Source organism: Staurois parvus, unplaced genomic scaffold, assembly GCF_062004578.1.
Source record: "Staurois parvus isolate SC_StPar_1 unplaced genomic scaffold, SC_StPar_1.0 ptg000636l, whole genome shotgun sequence".
NCBI lineage: Eukaryota > Metazoa > Chordata > Amphibia > Anura > Ranidae > Staurois > Staurois parvus.
This window is the reverse complement of record NW_028318432.1, coordinates 7119714-7133869: the sequence shown is the minus strand read 5'-3', so window position 1 is coordinate 7133869 and position 14156 is coordinate 7119714. Positions and strand designations below refer to the sequence as shown.

The window sequence follows — 14156 nt, the reverse complement described above, 5'->3', positions numbered from 1 at the left end:
CAGTGACCATAGCAGATGGCACAATAAAAACTGTCCAGGTTAGGCATGTATAAGTTTTATGCATAACTGAAACCCGGCCATAATTAGAACCAGTTATCCTATTACAGCATTATATTACTCCAGTAATTACTACAATCCACCCTAACTTTGTTCTGTTCTTTGGCAGTTTGTAATGAGACTAACAGCCAACAGTCATAGACTGTGACTAAACTTGTGTGATGAAACCAATAAGCGATCCATAATGCCAGCACATAAATTGCAAGGTTGCTGTCTATATTTCCTGTCAAGAGCTATTGCCCTGGCGTGCCATCTATTACTTGCCCAAATACTGTAATATATTCTTTCAGACTTGCAAGGTCACATTCTGCCATAACAAACTCTGCCGCGAGCTGAAAGCCATTGTTATAGGACTGGCGTGCTGGGACATCTAGATTTAGGGTCTGTTGGGGAGAAGATTTGCAATCAATACAAGGAGTAATATCTGCATATCTATCTATAATGTCTATATTCCACAGGATAACTCTGAAAATGGATCAGTTTGAGATTCAGGCACTCACAGCTGAACTCCGGAAAAAGTTAAAAATGTTCCTTGCAGTCAGTCCCTCCAGCAATACAGGGGATATATATTTATTCTGTCTAGGAGATAAGGATGAGCAGCTATAGTCACCTAATTCCTTCCTCCCCGGCATGTAACTGGTGCGCTCCTCCACTCCACTGGTCCTGCGTGCTGATGTTAAAGGACCTGTGATTAGTACCTGCTTTGGGGGGACCGTTTTTTAGCTGAGAGGAAGCCTGAGGGAGCAAGGAATTAGGCTCCATTCCATCTGAGCATAGTGTTTTTGTGCATTTTTGGTGTGATTTTTTGTGCATATTTGCCCGTGATTTTTGCACATTTTCATACAGCATTTTTTAACTGTTTTTGAGCTTTGGCTTTTTTTTTTATTAGCCAATAGAGAAAAATATCATCTGTTGCATCATTTGTTGCTAGGTTTTTCTGTTCTTTTAGCTTTTCCATCAGCTTTTATTTCTTTTTTTAAAATTATTATTATTCATTTATTATTATTTGTTTTTTTGTTAGGGTAAGGGATTAGAGTTAAGGTTAGGTTAGGGTTAGGATTAGGGATTAGGGTTTGGGTAAGGGTTAATATTTTATTTATCTTCTTATTATTTATTTATTTTGATAGGATGTTATTATTAATAATAATAATAATAATAATAATATTAATAATAATAAATGAATCAATACATGTAGAATAAATAAACATAATCATAAATAAATATTATGTAATAATAAATAATATTTAACCCCTAACCTTATTATTATTATTACACAGAATTTATATAGCACCAAACGTTTGTGCAGCGCTTTTCAAAATGAAAGTAGACATTACAGTTACAATACAGTTTGGTACAAGAGGAAACAGAGGGCCCTGCTCATTAGCGCTTACAATCTAGGTAACCCCTAACCCTTTAAAAAGTAATACAATAATAATAATAACATAATTATTATTATTATTAGTAACAATGTATTTTTTCTTTGGGTTTGGGTGTTTATTAATTTAAATTTATTATTATCATTATAATAATAATAGTTTATGTAAAATGGGATAGGGGGTAAAGGTTAGGGGTTAATTATTATTTATTTATCATGATTTTTTATTAATTTTACATTTATCTATTCATATATTATTACTATTTTTTTTTTAAATTTCATTTGAGTAGAAAATAATGGAAATAGTGCATCAAAAGCGTGGAGAAAACGCACCAATCTCACTTTTTTATTCATATCTATGGGAATAAAAATGCTCAAGTCTGCCCAATTTGAGCTACAAAAAAAGCGCCAGAACTTGTTTGAGCTTTGGGCATTTGGCTTCAGGTGACTTAGAGTAGAGATGTGAACCATTTCTCTTGAGAATAATTGATTTTTTTCTCCTCAAGCATTTTGGAGCTTCAAGCTACAAAACGCTCAGGTGTGAATAGGGTCTCAGGACATTATTTCTGGTTATTCCTCTACCTCTAGACTGAATGAACATTTCACCCTTGCAGTGTGTGTTGGGCTGCATGGGTAATTTTTTCATCTGCCCAGAGTTGGGCTATAAAGTGAACAAAACTGAAAGGGGAATACTGCTATATGAACATCTAGAAAAGCTTGCCTAACCAGAATCCTAAGATGCTGCTCACCATTCTCTTTGCCGGAGAGGAAGCTGTACATACGATTCTGCAGTGCAAGGATCTTTTTGCTTCAGTTTCATTCATTCTGCAGTTCTGTGCTGCCTACACCTCTACTGATGATTCTTGCTCATTACCACAACATTTATCAAATCACCAATTATTAGAGGGGCAGCTCTAAAACGAGTGCTAGGTGCTAGGTTTAGATTTAGTTTGTATTTTGATAGGTAAATTTAGCAGTCACACTGTAGTCAGAGTGGTTGTAATTGTTGTTAGGTAAACGCATAACATGTACATTGCTGCTGTATTCTGCTAGTTAGGTCTGTTCAATATGATTAGCTATGGCCAAACTGATAGCTCCCTCTGCATCCACAAAGCATGAGAAGATTCTGGATAGTAGGTGTGGAGCTATGCAGATGGCAACATGAATGTTGGCATAGCCCTGGCCTATCTCAGAGAGAGAGGCTCTAAAGCAGTGGTTCTCAACCTTTCTAATGCCGCGACCCCTTAATACAGTTCCTCATGTTGTGGTGACCCCCAACCATAAAATTATTTTCGTTGCTACTTCATAACTGTAATTTTGCAGTGGGAGGAGTAGTGCCACATCACTGATGTCAGTGGGAGGAATAGTGCCCCATCATTGGTATCAGTGGGAGGAATAGTGCCCCATCGTTGGTATCAGTGGGAGGAATAGTGCCCCATCACTGATGTCAGTGGGATGAATAGTGCCCCATCACTGATGTCAGTGGGAGGAATAGTGCCCCATCACTGGTGTCAGTGGGAGGAATAGTGCCCCATCACTGGTGTCAGTGGGAGGAATAGTGCCCCATCACTGGTGTCAGTGGGAGGAATAGTGCCCCATCGTTGGTGTCAGTGGGAGGAATAGTGCCCCATCGTTGGTATCAGTGGGAGGAATAGTGCCCCATCGTTGGTGTCAGTGGGAGGAATAGTGCCCCATCGTTGATGTCAGTGGGAGGAATAGTGCCCCATCGTTGGTGTCAGTGGGAGGAATAGTGCCCCATCGTTGGTGTCAGTGGGAGGAATAGTGCCCCATCGTTGGTGTCAGTGGGAGGAATAGTGCCCCATCGTTGGTATCAGTGGGAGGAATAGTGCCCCATCGTTGGTATCAGTGGGAGGAATAGTGCCCCATCGTTGGTATCAGTGGGAGGAATAGTGCCCCATCGTTGGTATCAGTGGGAGGAATAGTGCCCCATCGTTGGTGTCAGTGGGAGGAATAGTGCCCCATCGTTGGTGTCAGTGGGAGGAATAGTGCCCCATTGTTGGTGTCAGTGGGAGGAATAGTGCCCCATCATTGGTGTCAGTGGGAGGAATAGTGCCCCATCATTGGTGTCAGTGGGAGGAATAGTGCCCCATCATTGGTGTCAGTGGGGGGAGTAGTGCCCCATCATTGGTGTCAGTGGGAGGAATAGTGCTCCATCACTGGTGTCAGTGGGGGGAGTAGTGCCCCATCACTGGTGTCAGTGGGAGGAGTAGTGCTCCATCACTGGTGTCAGTGGGAGGAATAGTGCCACATCATTGGTGTCAGTGGGAGGAAAAGTGCCCCATCATTGGTGTCAGTGGGGGGAGTACTGCCCCATCATTGGTGTCAGTGGGGGGAGTAGTGCCCCATCATTGGTGTCAGTGGGAGGAATAGTGCCCCATCACTGGTGTCAGTGGGGGGAGTAGTGCCCCATCACTGGTGTCAGTGGGAGTAGTGCCCCATCACTGGTGTCAGTGGGAGGAATAGTGCCACATCATTGGTGTCAGTGGGAGGAATAGTGCCCCATCATTGATGTCAGTGTGGTGGAGGGGAGAATAGTGCCCCATCATTGGGGTCAGGAGGGGGGGGAAATAGTGTCCCATCGTTGGTGTCAGTGGGGGGAGGAATAGTGCCCCATCATTGGTGTCAGTGGGAGGAATAGTGCCCCATCATTGATGTCAGTGTGGTGGAGGGGAGAATAGTGCCCCATCATTGGGGTCAGGGGGGGCGGGGGGGGGGAATAGTGCCCCATCGTTGGTGTCAGTGGGGGGGGAAATAGTGCCCCATCGTTGGTGTCAGTGGGGGGAGGAATAGTGCCCCATCGTTGGTGTCAGTGGGGGGAGGAATAGTGCCCCATCGTTGGTGTCAGTGGGGGGAGGAATAGTGCCCCATCGTTGGTATTAGTGACACAAATGATGGGGCACTATTCCTCCCACTGACACCAATGATACTTACTTTGCTGACCCCTGCTCCAGCCTGGGCTCGCTCTCTCACTTACCTGTCAGCTGTCTTCCTTCTCTGGCCGCTCTCCTCTTCATTCGCTCCGGCAGCTCCCTCGATCTTCTTTGATGTACGCGCGCTGCCGCTCGGCTCCTCCTCTCCAAGCTCCACCTCCTCGCCGGTGATTGGCCGCCTGTGTGCCTCTCCTGAGCTACAGTTCCGGTGGCCAATCAGCGGCGAGGAGGCGGAGCTGCTGAGCGATCCCGGAGGTGTGGCCAAGTGACAGGAGCAGCGTATCATCCCGCCCACACATCGCTTGAGACGGAGGAGCGGTGTCTCGGTTCCTAAGACCATCGGAAATATGTGTTTTCCGATGGTCTTAGGCGACCCCTGGGAAATGGTCGTTCGACCCCCAAAGGGGTCGCGACCCCCAGGTTGAGAACCGCTGCTCTAAAGGCATGCTGAGTAACTGTATATATTATGTGAGCACACTACGTTCTGGATCTTTCCTGTATAGGATTGTTCCAGCCTGGAGAGAGCATGCTGCCTTCCCAGGCAATGCTGGTGGATCTACTACCGTAGGCTTCCGGAGGGCGACCTGAGGTCCTGAATGTTGTGACCCAGGCTCTACCAAAGCTGACTGAGGGGCCGTCTACTGATGATCTGGTCTGGTATTATGGAGGATGGCAACCTGCTGTTCTTGCGGCGTGTGAGTACAGACATCCCTAAAAATAAATAATAAATGCACATTTTTTTTACCTGCAAAAATATGGGAATTTTATTTTTTTTTAAAGTGAACTTATCCTTTAATCTCCTACTTCAAGGAAATCTGCTCAAGTTTGCTACTATATCTACTATTACTTATGTCCTAAAGCTGAAGTCTACTGTTGTTTCTTTTTTTGAATATCCCACCTAATTCCCTCATTCCTATCCATGTTTTACAAAAATAAAAACAACAAAAACAACACCAGTAGACTGGTCATTGAAGAAATATGTGAATGAACCTATGGGCCTGGCTGGGGGGCAAAGCTTTTGGGGAAGAGCTGAAGAGTATTTCTGCGGCTCCTATGGGAGTAGAGCTACACAAGAAAGCAGAGCCGTGCTCCCCTACCAGGATGGCTGCCTCCAGGCAGATACACAGTGTGGAAGAAGGTACTGCAAGTCAGTATAAGGGAAAAGATCTGCTGCAATAAAAATGATGACTACTCCATTGTCCCGTTACCATCTCTGGGCACATTTTCTACAGTTCAGGACCTCTCTAAAGGCTTTGACATTGAAAGTGCAAGTAAGAGCTGAAGTGGTGTTGCTTCATCTGCAACTCAGGAGCAGGGGTGGACTGACAACTCATGGGGCCCCCGGGCAATAGGGGATCATGGGGCCCCTGGGTCCTTGCCCAAACTCAAAAAAGCCTATCAAAAAGGTACCAGGGGCATCTCATGGGGCCCCCTACTGACCCCGGGCCCTCGGGCAGTGCCCGAGTTTCCAAATGGTCAGTCCGCCGTGCTCAAGAGTCACCTGCTTAGGTTAATGAACCCATAAAGCTAGGCAATCCTGAAGCAAACCTCTGTAGGTGGTCTTGTGGATTGGGCCTTTGTTGAGGCCCCCTGCAAGCGGCAGTGATTAGCCAGTTTAAATTAGGTGGCGGGACCAACATGATTACCGTATTTTTTGCTCCATAAGACGCACTTTTTTCCCCCAAAAAAATGTATGTATGTCTTATGGATCGAATATGGGACCCTGTTAGAACACCAGGCCAGCTGCTCGGCTCTACTGTGAAGAAGAACCCGCTCCTCCGTCCTACCTGTTCCTTGGTACAGTGGTGTCCTGCTTCCATCAGCCGTCTTCTCTCCCTCGCACCGGCATGTTCAGTGTGGGCACCCGGCTGTGACAGCTTGCGGCTTCACAGCCGGGTGCCCACTACGCATGCACGAGAAGTGCTATGCTTTGTGAATGGCCCCGTAGTCTTGTGGCACCTATCAAGTGTCCCACAAGACTACGGGGAGGGAGGGCAACTCCGTGAAAGTGGGAGCGGGTATCTGTCAAATTCGGGTACCCGAGCCCCCCTCCCAAAAGGTATGCAGTCTCTGGTCATCTCCTGTAGTATGTCCGCAGTCTCCGGTCATCTGTAGTATGTCCGCAGTCTCTGGTCATCTCCTGTACTATGTCTGCAGTCTCTGGTCATCTCCTGTACTATGTCTGCAGTCTCTGGTCATCTCCTGTACTATGTCTGCAGTCTCTGGTCATCTCCTGTACTATGTCTGCAGTCTCTGGTCATCTCCTGTACTGTGTCCGCAGTCTCTGGTCATCTCCTGTACTGTGTCCGCAGTCTCTGGTCATCTCATGTACTGTGTCCGCAGTCTCTGGTCATCTCCTGTACTATGTCCGCAGTCTCTGGTCATCTCCTGTACTATGTCCGCAGTCTCTGGTCATCTCCTGTACTATGTCCGCAGTCTCTGGTCATCTCCTGTAGTATGTCCGCAGTCGCTGGTCATCTCATTTACTATGTCTGCAGTCTCCGGTCATCTCCTGTACTATGTCCGTAGTCTCTGGTCATCTCCTGTATTATGTCAGCAGTCTCTGGTCATCTCTTGTACTATGTCCGCAGTCTCTGGTCATCTCCTGTACTATGTCCGCAGTCTCTGGTCATCTCCTGTAGTACAGTTGCAAGAAAAAGTATGTGAACCCCTTGGGCTTACGTGGAGTTTTGCATGAATTGGGCATAAAATGTGCTCTGAACGTCATCTAAGTCACAACAATAGAAGAACACAGTCTGATGAACATAATACTACACAAACATTAGATGTTGCCATGGTTTAATTGTAAATAACATGTAAACATTCACAGTGCAGGGAAGAAAAAGTATGTGAACCTTTGGACTTAATAACTGGTTGACCCTCCTTTGGCAGCAATAACCTCAACCAAACGTTTCCTGTATTTGCAGATCAGACCTGCATAACGATCTGGAGTCATTTTGGACCACTCCTCTTCACAAAACTGTTTCAGTGTAGCAATATTCTTGGGATGTCTGATGTGAATCGCTCTCTTAAGGTCATGTCACAGCATTTCAATCGAGTTGAGGTCAGGACTCTGACTGGGCCACTCCAGAAGGCGTATTCTGTGCTGTTGCAGCCATTGTTTTGTTGAATTACTTGTATGCTTTGGGTCATTGTCCTGTTGCATCACCCATCCTCTGCGGAGCTTCAGTTGGCGGACAGATGGTCATACGTTTTCCTGCAAAATGTCTTGATAAACTCTGGAATTCATTTTCCCATCAATGACAACAATCCGTCCAGGCCCTGAGGCAGCAAAGCAGCCCCAAACCATGATGCTCCCTCCGCCATGTTTTACAGTGGGGATGAGGCTTTGATGTTGGTGTGCTGTGCCTTTTTTTCTCCACACATAGTGTTGTGTGTTCTTTCCAAACAACTCAGTCTTGGTTTCATCTGTCCACAGTATATTTTGCCAGTAGTGCTGTGGAACATCCAGGTGCTCTTTTGAAAACTTCAAACGTGCTGCAATATTCTTTTTGGACAGCAATGGCTTCCTCCATGGTGTCCTCCCATGTACTCCATTCTTGTTTAATGTTTTCCTTATTGTAGATGTGTCAACAAAAATGTTAGCATGTGCCAGAGATTTCTGTAGGTCTTTAGCTGACACTCTGGGATTCTTCTTTACCTCATGCAGCATTCTGCGCTGTGCTCTTTCAGTAATTTTTACAGGACGACCACACCTAGGGAGAGTAGCAACAGTGCTAAACTTTCTCCATTTGTAGACAGTCTGTCTTACCGTGGACACATGAACATCAAGGCTTTTGGAGATACTTTTGTAACCCTTTCCAGCTTCATGCAAGTCAACAATTCTTGATCGTAGGTCTTCTGAGATCTCTTTTCTGCGAGGCATGGTTCACATCGGACAGTGCTTCTTGAAACCAGTAAACCCAAAACAGGTGTGTGTTTTTTAAGGGCAGGACAGCTGTCAGCAACACATCCAATATCATCACACTGACTGGAGTCAAGGTTGGCTCACTCCTGGCTCCAATTAGCTCTGGGAGAAGTCATTAAGCTAGGGCCTCACATACTTTTTCCTCCCTGCACTGTGAATGTTTACATGTTATGTGCAATTAAACCATGGCAACATCTAATGTTTGTGTAGTATTATGTTCAGCAGACTGTGTTCTTCTATTGTTGTGACTTGGATGACATTCAGAGCACATTTTATGCCCAATTCATGCAAAACTCCACGTAATCCCAAGGGGTTCACATACTTTTTCTTGCAACTGTATGTCCACAGTCTCTGGTCATTAGAGATGAGCGAATCGAACATGACGAAGTGGAATTCGTTTCGAAGATTAGGAAAAATTCGATTCGCGCCGAATCCGAAAATTAGCAAACTTCGGATGCACGAATCGAATTTTCCCAAAAATGGCGGCGACATGTGTGGCGACAGAGCGGGGATCTCTGGGAAGGCGCGCAGACAAGGGGCGCTGACCCATAATGCATTCATTCATGACATGTGATCGCATTAGCCAATCAGCAGCCAGCCAGCCAGCACTGTGTAATGGTGGAGCTATAAATCGCGGCCATCTTACAATTCTCCATTAGCCTCCGGTCATTCAAGAGAGACAGACCTGTCTGAATTAGGGACAGAGTTAGGGCCACAGAGACTTTAGGGCCACAGAATCGTTACTCAGGGACACAGAATTGTTACTCAGGGACACAGAATTGTTACTCAGGGACACAGAATTGTTACTGAGGGACACAGAATCGTTACTCAGGGACACAGAATCGTTACTCAGGGACACAGAATTGTTACTCAGGGACACAGAATCGTTACTGAGGGACACAGAATCGTTACTCAGGGACACAGAATGGTTACTCAGGGACACAGAATCGTTACTCAGGGACACAGAATCGTTACTCAGGGACACAGAATCGTTACTCAGGGACACAGAATCGTTACTGAGGGACACAGAATCGTTACTCAGGGACACAGAATCGTTACTGAGGGACACAGAATCGTTACTCAGGGACACAGAATCGTTACTCAGGGACACAGAATTGTTACTCAGGGACACAGAATCGTTACTCAGGGACACAGAATCGTTACTCAGGGACAGACACAGAATTGTTACTCAGGGACACAGAATTGTTACTCAGGGACACAGAATTGTTACTGAGGGACACAGAATCGTTACTCAGGGACACAGAATTGTTACTCAGGGACACAGAATCGTTACTTTCTGCTTCACAACCACTATTGAATTAAAGAGTATGTCAGACAACACGCAGAGGAGTGGCAGAGGAGGCAATGTTTCAGGAGCGAGCAGACGTGGCAGCAGAGGAACGGGTCGAGGCAGCACTAGTCGCAGCCAGAGGCCAGTGCTCCCGGTGTCATCCAGCGGTCGTGTCTCCACCGACAACCCTGCCATCATTGATTGGTTGACTCGGTCGTCTTCCTCTTCCCAGGTCACCTCTGACACCTACTGTCAGGGATCTCCTCGATCCCCGCCGCGATGGGCTCGGCGCAGGCGCACTGCTCCACCCAGCGCACGGGCACTAGGTCCGGGCCGGCCGCGGCGTTCGAGTTTGCGCATGCGCAGTAGAAGCCGCGGCCGCCCGCTGGGCACCAATGGCAGCGCAGGACGGGATATTTAAAGGTCCCTGAGCTGTCATTTCGTTGCCTTCTGGTCTTACCTGCTTCCTGTGTTCCTGTACCTGTGCCTAGTAAGTTGTTGACCCGGATTGCCTTTGACCTTGCTGATTTCTCCTGCCCAGACCCTTGCTTGCCTGACCTCTCTCCCTGGATGCCCCTTATTAGATCTGACCTCCTGCTGCTGACCTGGCGTGTGACCCGACGATTCTCTGCCTGCTCCCTTGTACCTTACCGTCCTCTACAATACCGACTCGGCCTGTCTGACTACGCACTTGCTCAGCCATCCATCCATCCATCCCATCGGGGTCACCCGACCTCCTCACATCTGGCTCTCCCTGGTTGGAGCCCCTGGCGAACACCACTACCACTGACAGGTGTGCTCAGTAGAGGCGACCTGGTCTCGGGGTACTACAAGTCCATCCCCACCATCAGGGGCCCTGGTGAACAAGTACCCTGGGGCTTAGACTCCGCGCTCTGGGCACGCCTGACCAGTGGAGTGCTAGTGGTGCCGCTCGGCGGTCCCTCACACCTACAGCCAACGGTCGGTGGGTACGTCAGACACAACCGTTAGTTGGCATGGCCCGGGAGCAAGCCCACTAAAATCACGTGTCCTCTACCTGCCCCTGTCCTTTGCTGTTCCCTCACCAAGCGAAGTATCGCATGCTGTGGGCTCAGCCCCACTGTACAGTGAGGAAGAGCTAACAGAGGGCGGTCAGGAACGGGGGGAGACATCCGCCTCTTCAGCAGCCAGGCGAAGAAGTACTGGCGAGGAGAGTGGCTCGGTAGCCGGTCTAGAGACAGGTCTGTCTCCTGACCCACACGCAGTCGAGGGGGCTAGTAGTGAGGCGGAGACCCTAATTGATGATGATGAGGCTGATCGCACTTGGCAGCCTCGTCGTCATCACGCTATTGCTTCCGCATCAAGAGGAGAAGAGGGTGCCAGCTTGGCAGCGAGCAAACAGTCGGTGGGTTGCCCAGGAGGCAGCAGGGTCGCAGCAGTGTCAGTGGAGGCAAACGGCCACGGAGTAGAGCACCAGCTCCACTGCAGCCTACCACCACGGCCAGTAGTGGTGCCGGTGTGCACGGAGGAAGTAGCAGTCAGCCAGTGAGGAGTAGCGGGGGCAAAGTTTCCTACTCGGCGGTGTGGCAATTTTTCGTCAAGCCGCCCGAGGAAGTAAACGTAGCCGTATGTCGACTATGTGGCCAGAAAGTCAAGCGTGGCCAGGGGGCCCATGTTGGGACTACAGCGTTGCGTCAGCATATGCAGCGTCGCCATTCGGTGGCCTGGGAAAACCGTGATAAAGATACGGCGGTTCTGCCTGCCCCAGCCCCCGCTCCATCACCCGCTCCGTTACTTGCTCCGTCACCCGACGTCAATCGCCCTCTATCAGCCAGTCAAGGCTCCAACACCTCTGCTGAGGGGAGTTGTCGCTCGTTGGCATCTTCCGCTCGTTCAGATGCTCCTTCTCCTGCTACTCCTCTTCACGGATTCCGTCAGCAGTCTTTCTTGGAATCCGTTTCCAAGAGACAACAGTTTGCGAGCACGCACCCGACGGTGCAGAAGCTGAACGTCCTCCTGTCCAAGTTGCTGGTGCTGCAGTCCCTCCCTTTCCAAGTGGTGGACTCAGCACCTTTCCGAGAAATGATGGCTTGTGCCGCGCCGCGGTGGAGAGTGCCAAGCCGGCATTTCTTCGCCAAAAAGGCAGTGCCAGCCCTGCATTCACATGTAGAAGAGATGGTGGGCCAGTCTTTGAGCATGTCGGTCTCTGCCAAAGTGCACGGCAGCGCCGACGTGTGGAGCTGTAACTACGGTCAGGGACAGTACATGTCATTTATGGCCCACTGGGTGAACGTGGTGCCGGCACAGCCGCACCAGCAACTTGGACAGGTCACGCCGCTTTTGCCTCCACGTTTGCACGTCCTTGGTCCAGCAAAGATGTCCACCTCTACCACCTCTTCTTCCGCCGTGTCCTCAGCCGCCACCCCCGTGCCAAGGCCCATTACCCGACCGGCATATCACATGTGCAGGGCGCAACGGTGTCACGCTGTGCTGCACCTGGTATGCCTTGGCGAACGTAGTCACACAGGGGAGGAACTTCTGAGTGTAATGAACAGAGAAATCGACAGATGGCTGTCTCCGCGCAAACTGAAAATCGGAACCATGTTGACAGACAACGGAAAGAACATGGTGTCTGCTCTGCGTCAAGGAAGGTTGTGCCATGCGCCATGCATGGCTCACGTGTTCAATCTGGTTGTCAAGCGGTTCCTAAAATCCACCATCCCACTGCAAGACAGCCTTAAAATGTCACGTAAACTTTGCATGCATTTCAGCCATTCCTACACCGCAAAGCACACCCACCTTGAGCTGCAGCGGCAGAACGGAATTCCACAGCATCGCCTGATCTGCGACGTTGCAACAAGGTGGAATTCAACCCTACATATGTTAGACCGCCTTTACAAACAGCGAAAGGCCATCACCGATTTCCTGATGTTACAAGCGGATAAAGGTACTCCCCTGTGTAACTTAGATGTCAGCCATTGGCAGCTCATGCGTGACACCTGCCGCTTGCTCAGGCCCTTTGAGGAGGCCACGCTATTCGTGAGTCGGCAGGACTATGGGATGAACAACGTCATTCCTCTGTTGCACGTCCTGGAACAAATGCTGTTAACAATGGCTGGTCAGGGTGCGGTAGACGTGGCGCACAGATCTCAACGCCACATGACCCCTGTGGGGGCAGGACAGGAAGAAGAGGAGGAGGTAGAGGAGGACATTGGTGCTCAGGAATTATTGAGTGAAATGGGTGGTTTTTCCACTCAGCGGACAGGAGTGGAGGAGCAGGAGCATCTGGTAGAGGAGGAGGAGGAGGAGACAGAGGACCCAGACGCACCGTGGCAGTATGCTGTGGAGATGGAGGCAGGGAGTCCCTCGCATTCCTTGGCACAAATGACCCATAGCATGCTCGGTTGCTTGCGTAGCGACAGCCGAATAATAACCATCAGACAGAGGGATGACTTTTGGCTGTCCACCTTGTTGGACCCTCGCTACCGTTCAAAAATGGTGGCCTTTTTCACACCTGCTGAGAGGGAGGCCAAAATAAAGTACTATAAAAACCACCTATGTAGTCAGTTGGTCTCTGCCTTTCTGCGCCAACGTCCATCCTCAGACACTGTGGGCCCTGTGCGCTCGCGTTCCGCTGCCATGGCAGCAGGGGAGGGGTGGGGTGGTAGGAGCAGTGGCATCTCCACCAGCAGCGGCTGCCTCAGTCTGCAGTCGATGATGAGTAGCTTTCTTCACCAGCGCAGTGAGGAAACTACTAACCAGCCGCAGCAGCAGCAGCATCAGGTGGACCTGGAGCAGGACCTCAAACAACAGGCTCGGGCCTACTTGGACAGCACCCTGCCAACCGAGGTAGACAATCCCCTTGACTACTGGGCAACGAAACTTGACCTTTGGCCCCAACTAGCTGAATTTGCCCTTGAAAGGCTGTCATGCCCGGCCAGTGCGTGTCATCGGAGCGCGTGTTTAGTGCGGCAGGAGGTATTGTAACTCTGCGGAGGACACGACTGTCCACCCAAAGTGTGGAGAGACTCACGTTTGTGAAAATGAATCAGGCGTGGATTAGTCTGGATTTCAAACCACCAGTTCCTGACACAACTGACTAAATCCGCCATGAATCATGCCCCAAACATGTTATTATTTTTAACATAGGCCTCTGTATGGCCTTCAATTTAAGCTGCTTACGCTTCGCCACTCTGCCATGGGCCCCTGTACCGCCTCCTCTTGCTGCTGCCAGGTCCAGAGTGTGTCATGGGTCCCTGTACGGCCTCCCATTGCTGCTGACTTCATCGCCAGACTCTGCCATGTGCCACTTTCAGGTCTCCTTACACTGTTGGTGGGTTCCATTTTGTGATAGGGTGCTGTATGGCCTTCCATTGCTGCTGCCTCCACCGCCACCCTGCGCCATGTGCCTCTGTCGTCTGCTCACGCTGCTGACGGCTTCCGCTTCTTAACCGAGGCCTGTGTTTGGCTTCCGAATACTGCTGCATCCACCGCCACCCTGCGCCATGTATCTCTGTCGTCTGCTCACGCTGCTGACGGCTTCCGCTTTTTAACCTAGGCCTGTGTATGGCTTCA

General features: G+C 49.3%; 1 long non-coding RNA gene across 1 annotated transcript in view; it reads left to right on the top strand.

Moving 5' to 3' along the window:
* Positions 1 to 14156, top strand: part of LOC149449126 (uncharacterized) — a 124808-nt gene that overhangs the window by 35918 nt on the left and 74734 nt on the right. The window lies entirely within an intron of this gene.